This window comes from Monodon monoceros, unplaced genomic scaffold (genome assembly GCF_005190385.1).
Source record: "Monodon monoceros isolate NGI ecotype Baffin Bay Population unplaced genomic scaffold, NGI_Narwhal_1 Super_Scaffold_11, whole genome shotgun sequence".
In the NCBI taxonomy this organism is placed as follows: domain Eukaryota; kingdom Metazoa; phylum Chordata; class Mammalia; order Artiodactyla; family Monodontidae; genus Monodon; species Monodon monoceros.
The window spans coordinates 84,404,532-84,415,452 of NW_021703767.1; the positions used below are offsets into that span (position 1 = coordinate 84,404,532).

General features: G+C 38.4%; 1 pseudogene; it reads right to left on the reverse strand.

Moving 5' to 3' along the window:
• Positions 1-7,031, reverse strand: part of LOC114890312 — a 106,711-nt pseudogene extending 99,680 nt beyond the window's left edge.
• Positions 7,032-10,921: the final 3,890 nt, after the last annotated feature.

Below are 10,921 nucleotides of genomic sequence, written 5' to 3' on the forward strand. Positions count from 1 at the left end.
CCAGGAGGGGTTCTGTGCACCAAGTACTATAGAGCCAGGTCATTTTGGCCCCATATGGGACTTCTCTAATCTTTGCTTTTGGCTTCCCCATTGGCCTGACTGGGACTTTCTTGAGCTACATTGCAGTCTGAGGCTCTTCCTACCCAATCCTCCTTCCTTTCCTTTCTCCATTCACAAGTGACAAAACAGCATTGGGATACAAAGTCTTTTCCTTCCTACTATTGACACCAATTTATTTCCCCCAATATATTTCTTGCTCTTCTAGGTCCATCTCTGTATCTGCTTCCAGGAGTACCTGACACAGCTTAACACTAACTAACATGTTGAGCAACCATCATGGCAAAATTGGACCTGAGTACCCACACTCATGAATTCATTCATCTATTCAATTTATTTTACAAATATTTTTGAGCATTTACTATGTGCCAAGCACTTTTGTTCTAGATAATAGTGATATAGGAATGAACAAGGCAAACAAGATTTTTGTTTTGAATAGAATCTATATTTATAAGGAAACCAATTAAATGATTATTGTTTCTCACTTATCTATTATCCCATAAGGTTGTGTAGCTCATGAGTATCTCCTAATGCTTAGCAACTTGGTGTCTCAGAAGGTTACTTTATGTCCTTCCTCTGCTTCCCTCCCTCCCTCCGCTTCCTTCTCCCCTTTTCCCTTCCTTCCTTCCTTTCTTCCTTCCTCCCTCCCTTCCTTCCCTCTTTCTCTATCTCCTTTCTTAAAATTTTTTTTTTCTTTCTTCCCACTCTCCTTCCATCAGAATAATTAATAATATGTTTCTAATGAAAGAAAACCTGTAGATGGTAGTAGATTTGGAGACTGTACCTTAATCTCAGTGAAGGCAAAGCACATCTCAACTTGGACAGGATTAAGGAAGGCTGATACATTATCAGCACAGCACAGTAGAAAAGAAAGAAAAAATTTGGGCTGTCGAAATATGTGGTTGACCACAGGTTTGACTTGGTTTTGGAGAGGTTGGTGTCTTTCATATTGCAGGGAATTGTGCATGTAAAAAAAATACTCAATACCATTTGTATCTTTTTTATTGCCAATTTGGATTGTCTCCTTTTTCCCTAAATTGGGTATTATCTTGCCATTTTGATATATTAATCTAGTTTTAGTATTACTGGAACCAAATTATATATCAAATCAGTATTTAATTTTAATTAGTAAGGTCACCTAGAGGTTTTCTCTACTAGACATCAAGGGATCAAGCTTGTTCAGTTAATTCTTTTCTTTGGGATTTTGGTCTAATTATTCATTATGTAACACACTGTCCGTCCCTTTTTAAAAATTTTTGTTGTGTATTTCTAGTTGGTTACTATCTGTGGCCACTGGTGTTTTTCAGTCCTTGTTGTTGGTACTGTAATTAACTTTTCTGGATCTATTTGACTTATTCAAGTTTCCTGTGTTCACTCATTTCTGCACACATAGATAGAAACAAGTACATAGGTGTACATTAAAAATATACATATACTTACAGAAGTAAGAAAAAATATTTACTCATATCAATATTTCACTACTTATTAACATAAATAAAAATACCATCTTCACATTACAATTACTTTTGTACACCATTTTTTTATTATTTATTCTTACTTTAAAACATGGAGCCCATGGAAAATCTACCACTGTTACTAGAAATAAGCTATACTCTCTTGGAGTTTTTTTCTGGATGAATCTGTATTGCTTCTACAAGTAATAACAGATTTCCCTTACAAGTTCCCCCACAGAGTTAACTTGCTACAGATTTGTATCCTTTTGGTTAATGTCCAACATTCAAAGATTTTTTACTGAAAGAGCTCTTCTAAATAAGAATAATGTTACAAAATAATAGTTCTAAAAGTATGCATTACAACTGAAGAGGAGAATAGATACATTGTTTTGAATCTAACCATTATCAAAAGTACTAGAAAATTTTTTACAAGAAGGTGTAGACACCCTGTTGAAAAGCATCTAAATGCAGAATTCTTTGCTCTAGGAAATCCAGCTGAATTCCACTTTCATAATATTTGATTAAAAGCAAATAAGACCCAGATTCTCTTATATCTGGTATCTAGAACTATCATAATCTAATATTACCACAAAAGCAAGTTTTTAATTGTCTTAATTTTATTCTAGTCTAAGAGAATATTTTTAACCATCAACTACATTTTATTTATTAAAGGACTTTCATGCAGATTATATCTCAAGTTTTTGTCAGGTAGATAAAGTAAATAAAGATGAACTTACAAAAAAAATCGTTTATCATTCCCCTACATATCACTAACCAAGTGGAAAATATAATAGAAAAAATAAGCAAACTCATTATAGCAACAAAAAAATTAAAGCATCTAGGAACTAACATAATGAATGCAGAAGACCTTTATGGAAAAAAGTAAAGCTTTAATAATAAAGATATTATAATTGGATACCCATATAATAAAAAAAGGAATCTTGATCCCTACCTCACAGTCACACACACAATGGATTGCAAATGTAACTGTAAAAGGCAAGACAATAAAGCTTCTAAAATAATATAGGAGAGTTTTTTCATGAACTTGAGGTAGGTAAAGATTTCTTAAACAGGACATTAAAAAATACTATCCATAAAAGAAAAAAAAAGATAAACTGGACCAAATTAAAATTAAGAACCTTCTATACATCAAAAGCCACTATTAACGGACTGAAAAACAAGCCACAAATCAGAAGATATTGTAATATGTATATTTGATAATGACTCATATCCAGAATATATAAAGTCCTATAGTTGAATGAGACAACCAAAAAAAAAAAAAGGGCAAATACTTAAACAGGCATTTCAAGAAAGAAGGATGGTCATCAAACTGACAAAAAGGTACTCAATTTCATTAATACCAGGAATATGCAAACTAAAACCATAATATGATATAACTATACACCTATCAAAATGGCTAAAATACAGAAGAGAAAAAAGTAAGTGTTGACAAAGATGTGGAACAACTAGAACTTTCATATGCTGCTAGTGGAATTATAAATCAGTACTACCATTTTGGAAAATTTTTAGTAGTATCTAGTAAAAGTGACTATAGGCAAACTAAAGCTGAATATAGGCAAACCCCACAAATGAGCACTTTTAGTCATATACCCAACAGAAATGCATACATTTGTTCACCAAAAGATATTTACAAGAATATTTATAGCAGCACTATTCCTAGTAGTCCAAAACTGGAAACAACCCAAATATCCATCATAAGGGTAAATTGTGGTATATTCATACAATGGAATACTACAGAGCAATGAGAGTAAACAAACTCAACTATATACAACAGAATGGATGAATCTCACAAAGACAATGTTGAGTGAAGGAAGCCATACTCAAGTATATACTGCATGATTTCAATTTTATAAAGTTCAGAAATAAGCTAAATAGAAATCAAGATAGTGGTAATGTAAGAGAGAGGGGATAATGTAGGGAAGGATGATGGCTGGGAGGGTAGGTAAGGGTGGCTTCTAGAGTTCTGGTGTTTTTTGATCTGGGTGCTGCTTATATAAGTGGGCTTACTTTGTGAAAATTAGTCAAAGTGTACACTTACAGTCTGTACACTTTATGTATATTATATCAATTAAAAGTTTAGATGAGAAAGAAAAAGGAAACCATACTGAATTCCAGATCTCAAAAGAAGCAGAACTATAAATCAAAAATTTTAACTTAAAAATCACTAAAAGGGACATAAATGAAGACCTAAAAAATTGCTGAAATATGTTTATGGATGAAAAAATTTAACATTAAGGTAACCATCCTCTCTAAATATGTAAATTCAATGTAATTCCAACAAGATTTTTAAGGAATTCAACTAATGTATTCTAAAACACATACTGAACAATAAATGTCCATAAATAGCCAAGACAATTTTGAAAAACAAAAGCAGAGGGGAGTCCTTATCAAATATTATGAAATACCGTGAACAGTAATAAAAATAACTTCTGGAGCAGAAGTAGACAGATTAATGGGATACTACAGAAACAGACCCACTTACATATAAGAAGTTAAGAAAGAATGGGCTGTTTAATAAATGTTGGGAAAACCAACTCGAGATAAGAATAATAATTAAGGTGGCTCCCTACCTTAAATCAAATAAAAAGCTAAACTCCATATGGTTGAAATACCTAAAAAGAAGCTGTAAGGCAAATAGAAGAAACATGTAGAGAAATGTCTTTAGGAAATTCTGATAGAAATGGATTTCTAAAACGATATTCAAAGTGCACAACCACAAGGTGAAAAACTGATGGGCTAAGAGAATTTGTTCAACAAAGTACAGCATAAACAAAGTTAACGGATGACCTCTTTCACAGCTCAACATCCACTTACCTGGAAAGATGGGAGAATCTGTACATCCTTCCACGTGAGTCCTTGTTATTCATTCAGGTTGTAGTTTAAGTTTCCTTTCAATCAATCCAAGAAGGATCAGAGTGACCAAATAAAGCAGGTTGCAAAGGCAGGAAGCAGAAACAATACGATGTTATGGAAGTACCTTTCTGAACAGTCCCTTCTGCTGCTGTAGGGCCTTGGGGCAACCCTTCAGTGTAGGTGCTCGGCAACAAGTCGGCTGAGACAGGCTGACCCTGGAGCTTTTGTAGTCTCTCTCGTACAGCACTGGTCAGGTCTCCGTAAGCCTTGTCAAGGCTGGCACGTTCAGTCGCAGCAAAATGAGACCTTACCTCCATCACTTCCACACTGGCTTCCCGGTATTCGGTGAGGTCAGCTTTTCCCACAGGACGCACGAACTCGTCACAGCAGACGATCTGGACGTAACTTCTTAGCATCATCTGCCCACATATTTCTAGTGACCCCAAGCACACAAGCTTCATAACGTACTGCAATTACTCCACCAGACTTCCATGATTTGTACTGTACAACCGCACAAGTTTTAGTCCTCAAATGAGGATTTTGCTGCTGCTCCACTTGAACAAAAAAAAACAAACAGTCCATGTCCACCAGAGCAATTGTCCTCTCTATCAGCCATTTTTCAAGGTGACAGACGCCTGACAAAACCGCCACCAGCGGACGCCGCCGACTCTGTGCTCCGTTTCCAGTGGAAGGAAGATGAAAGGATCTTAAATATCTGTTCCCTTTCCGGGAGTGGGCTAGTCAGTTTCGAGAGAGGATTATTCCCCGTAACGACAGAGGAAAGGACCAAAGGCCAAGAAGACGCTTGCCCGGGCAGCGGCCCACACAGCTGCGCTGCCTCAGCCGAGGTCACGTGCTCAGCGGATCGCTCTCCTGACGGAGACGTGATGGTGCGCGCGCCACCAATAGCCGATGATGCGCCTGCGCACCGCCCCTTAGGTCTCCCGGGACGCCTTCTAAATTAAGTTTCTGTTTCTGTGCCGTAATGAATCTTGCCTTCCACAGACTCAACTGTTCTAATTAACCGTAACTGTTATTATATTTTGGTTTGGATGTTTGAATCTTCATGGCTTGGTGAGTAGCTGCTCTTTCAGCTGATCTATTGTCGTTTCAGCACATCCTGTCATCCTAGAAAAAGTCTTGTTCTGCTATAACTATAGGAGGTACCATCACCATCCTAATTTTTTCTGTCCTAAGACATGAAGCCGGGTATCTTCCAAGGAGTCCTGGTTCCTTTGAGTGTGATTTGAAATCGTAATCTGCGCTTTATGAGTTCTCCTAACGGCAAGTTGTGTACACAGGTGCTGCTGTTGCTGTAGGTGAAATGCTTTCAGCGGCAGAGCTGGGAAATATATTTTTAAGAGTATGAGCTCTTACATCAGATTTCTTTCTAAATTAAAAAGTTTGAATAATGTAAGTTTTTATGCTGCACTGGCCGTGTGAATCGAATTGCATGTATGGGTTTCCTAAGCCAAGGCTTGTTTCTGTTCAGAACCAATATTTTCTGAGACAGGCTACGGTGGAACCTGTGGTTTTGATCCACCCAGCAGCCTTTCCCCTTTCTTTGTTACTAACATTCCAATTTTCCTTCTGGGGACTTCACTTCCCTCCTTCCATGCTGTTCTAGTGGGAGAGTCATGTGCACTGTTTGGACACGTGTCTGAGATAAGATTAACCCTATCCTCCCAGGAGTTTGAGTCTTCATTGAGGGGACATTGACACAAAGCATTGAAATGGGTCCTTCCAATGGCCATCACTTGAAGAGATACTCTGTTAATGCCTCTTTGCTAATTTCTTGGAGCATCTTTGATCCTATTGCTCCCAACGCCTGATTGTTCACTTTTTCATTAGGGTCTGTAATTTATTTTATTTTTGTTAATTATTATTGTTACTTTGCTTAAGTTAACCAGAGTCTGTTTCTATCACCTGCAACCAGATAATCATAACTGATGCACTTTTCTTTGTGGGCTGCCAGTAGCTTCCACTGTAACCATGGTAGGTGATTTCTGACAATTATTTGCATGATGACATGATCAGTTTACTTAGAGAAGATTTCAGTCAGTAACAAAGGGTGTGGGAAAAATGTGGGTCCTTTTTATTCACAAAACAGGCTCTTTTGTTTTTGAGGCACATTTTGTTCTTCTATTTGTTTTGTTTGTTTATATGTACAATCATTTTCAGAGTTATTTTTATGTGAAAAAGATTACTCACAATTTGTCATTTTCAGAAAGCGAGCGCATAAGACATTCTGTGAGGGAAAGGCCTGCATAACTTTACCACCCTGCCCCCAAGATTATCTGAGGTTGCATATCCTGTATATACAACCCAGTTACTCAGCCTCTGTCTTCATAAGGAAGAAGGTCAGAGGTACCTTTGGGTTGTTTTCTTTGATGTCTTGGTATAGAGATTTGTTCATAGACAATGACTTTCGGACATCAAATATTTGAACTTGTTTGAGCTGAACTGTGTGATTCCTACCAGCAAGCGTGCTGTGTTTTCCCCATCTGTGAAGGGCTTTTCTCATTTCCTGTGTTTAGGAAATGATTATGACTGACCTTGAAATTTGCTGGGCTGAAGTGCTAGGTAAGCAATACATAATAGCGGTGATTCCATGGGATCGCAGTCCAGGTTGGGTGTTGTCTGCATTCTTCAACACTTCATTGTTGGTTCAGTTTTCAGTTTGCGAGTTACCAACTTAATCTTCAGATCATGTGTAGTAAACCATTCCAAATCATAGGTACAATAGCAGCTACCATTTACTGAGTATACTGTGCTACGCACTGTATCAGGTGGTTTGTAAAAAGTGTGTTCTATTTTTACCAGCATCCTGGGTAAATACTGTCATCACCATTTACAGAGAAGGGAACTGGGATTTGAAGTTCTGTGATTTTATATAATTTACCTATTCTACTTTTTTTTTTTTTTTTTTTTTTGTGGTACGCGGGCCTCTCACTGTTGTGGCCTCTCCCGTTGCGGAGCACAGGCTGCGGACGTGCAGGCTCAGCGGCCATGGCTCACGGGCCCAGCTGCTCCGCGGCATGTGGGATCTTCCCAGACCGGGGCACGAACCCGTGTCCCCTGCATCGGCAGGCGGACTCTCAACCACTGCGCCACCAGGAAAGCCCCCTGTTCTACATTTTGACAATTTATTCAAATTTAAGATATGCATATTTCACATAAGAGCCTTCATAAATAATGGAATAGGGACTTCCCTGGTGGTCCAGTGGCTAAGACTCCATGCTCCCAATGCAGGGGTTCCATCCCTGGTCAGGGAACTAGATCCCAAGTGCTGCAACTGAGAGTTTGCATGCCACAACTAAAGAGCCCCCATGCTGCAACTAAAAAGATCCCGCATGCTGCAGTGAAGATCCTGCACGTGGCAACAAAAATCCTGCGTGCTGCAACTATGGCCCAGTGCAACCGAATAAAAATTAATAATAACGGGATAAACACAAGACATGTGCCTATGTCACCCTTGTTTCAATGATTTTCAGATCTCAAACTCTTCACCCCTGTTCTTTGATCACATCCAGCATTCAACACCTTTTCCAAGTCAGAAATCTGAAAGTCACCCTTGATCTTTTCCTCTTTTTATTCCCTTTTGTTCATCAGTTATCAAGTCTTGTCAAAAATATATTTTGAATATTTTTCTTCCTTCCTACTGTTACTGCCATACTTTAGTTCACCATTATCTTGTCATGTCAATGATGGGATTACTGCAACAATATTCTAGCTGTGTCTAAAAGGAGATGTCTTAGGTAATCTATGCTTATCCAGGCCTCTGGAAGACATGGACTTTTTGGAATGAGTTATGGTCCTAGAGGGGAATAGAGTTATGGTCCTAGGGTGATAATGTGTGGTCACAGACTTGGATGAGAGATCATCTATGGGGAAAGAATAAAGATTGAGTTGATTCATTTTAGTGGTAGGCTACAATCATCATGGAACCTTTTGAACCAAGGGTGAGAGATTAAATCAATAAGCAGGAAATGGAGCTGTCTTTGGATTCTGGGCATAACAGATCAGTGTGCCACACTGTAGCGGCTAGGTAAAGGTATTAAGAGAACAATAAGAGGTCAGCAATAAATTAGGAGAAAAGAGCAAGATGAAGTTGGAGAGGTAAGACGGTAACTTTCCTAACATTTACCATGTTCTATGTAGGACCTGTTTGTTGAATTGTACAAAGGCTTTATTCTTATTTATATGGTATAAAGGTCTTCCCAGGTTGAGGGTAGATTCAAAGTGTCTGGACCAAATAGACCTTTAGGAACCAAGGGCTTGAGGCCTGAGTATCAGTTCTGTGAATTTAGTAATGCCCTTTGGCCATACCTTTTCCTCAGCCAGAGATTGGAAAGTGGCCAATATCATGCCCAAGCAGGTTGGGCCATGCCCGTTTTGGACTGCCCAAAGGCAGAATAAAAGATAAGTAAAAAGACCAGGTGATATTTTTAAAAAGATAAAATGAAAGAAGGCAGTTTCATATGAAAAAGACCTTATAAGCAGAGAGATCGGTCACCCTAAGTGAAACAATGTTAGATGAATTCCACAAGGCTGTGGCTGATGGTTTTTGCTAAATCACTATGGATTATATTCACCTAGAGTACCATTTCATTGTGTAGTAGATAGGGTCTTGGGGGACAAGAACAAACATTGGCTTCCCTATCAAATAGCACACTGAGCCTGGGAGAGGAAAGTTGTGGATCTCTCATAGCCAGAATGAAACAGTATTTCATTGAAAACGTTCTCACTCTAAACTAACAGGGATCCTGATTTCTAAATTGGTTTCAATTAAATATATTTTCTTCCCTTCTAAGAAAACAACATACACCTATAATCTCTTCTAACTATTGGCAGATCTGTGATGCTATAGCACTCCACACCTTCCCAGTGGCTGCAATTACACACATCAAATTTCAGGATGGACGACAAGGTAAGATTCTAGAGGTAAAAGGCTACCACTTATGGTCCCCATTTTGCTCTCATATGTCACAGCCTTTTATTGTCAGGAGTTATTTAGAGAAACAGTCATCAGCTAACAAAACCATCTGTTAGTTAACAACAGCAAAATATAAGGCTATTTCAAAATAGCATGGGGCATTTCAAGTTAAGGGCAGATGAGTGCCAACTATTTTTTCCCTTCAGTCTTTCCTTGTTAAAAAAGAATGCATTTGTTATCAAAGCTAGTTTGGCTAATGTGCTTTCACCTCATACATATCTAGAAATCAAAGCTGCCTAGAAAGTTATTTGAGGGTATGTTCTCCCTTTGGAGCCCATCTTGCTCCAGTCATGCTAATAGGAATTTCATGTGTGTGTCAAGAGGACAATATAGCCTTTATGCAATTCAACCAAAACGTCCTACTCAGAACATGGTAAATGTTGGGAAAGCAAAAACGGTCTCACTGGACAGATTTAGTAAAATTCTTCACCTTTGTGCTTGTCTGCACTACTCCATTACTTTTTCCATCAGTAGGAGGAGGGGTGGTAGATGAAGAATCTCTGTACTCCTCCTTTTCCCTTGGCCAGATAGTTTCCCAAATCAGCTAAATATAACTCCATTTATTGTCATGCTAAAATGTTCTATTTAGCTGTGTTTAACTGGATATCATGATTCCCCAGGCTGACCTTTTGCTCCTGGGAAGTCGTTTTAAATTCAATCCCGGCAAAGGAAAATCCTTCCAATTCGCTGGCTGTGAAAGGTCACAAGTGAAATGTGTTTTGATGGTATCTGCCTATGGCTTAATTCTCAGTAAACTTGAGCACTAACTGGGCCTCAATTGTGCTTTGTCTTGGGAATCCGAGTTCTAAGAAGCCTGGGAGAGCTGAGTGGGAGACGTGGGGCTGAGTTGCTGGCATCAGCCGAGGGTACACAAAGGTACCAGCTGAAAGGTAAGGTATATGGTGCTAAGTTAGGTCAATGCTGCCTTCTTTCTGAGCTGATGAGGGATTCAGACTAAAATATATAGTTTCTCTCCCTGTTTCATTTGATCTGTTTAAGAGGGGCATTTCCCACTTTCTGGGAGGCAAAGAGGGCTTAGGGTGAGATAGAGAAGGAACTAGAAGTGTGTGAACCAGTCAAGAGGAAATTGGAGTATCCTGAAAATTTAGCCATTTCAGGGTCCAGAGCATAAAGTCAGCGTTCCAAGTTTGACTCTTTCCCTTTTACAACATCTTTCTCGTTTATAATTTAGTAGCACTTCAGTCTCCAGTGAGTTGTTCACCATCATTATGCTGATTTTTAACTGAATTAAAGTACTTTTCTTGCATCTTATCAAAGCACCTCACCCCCATTGAAAAAAATCATATTTACCAAGCAATATTAGGAGTTCCGTCAGAGACTTTTGAAGAGTTCAGTGGATGAAATATTGAGGTGAAGTTTCTGGATTTTTGTTTTGTTCTTCCTCTATTTCAACTTTTTGTGACTTTGTACCATAATCATTCAATCAACAAGCATAATATCTGACTCTTTCTAACTGAGAAAGAAGCCCAGAGAACAGTCTGTCCTCCCAGCACCCCATTCCTCTATCACACACACATTA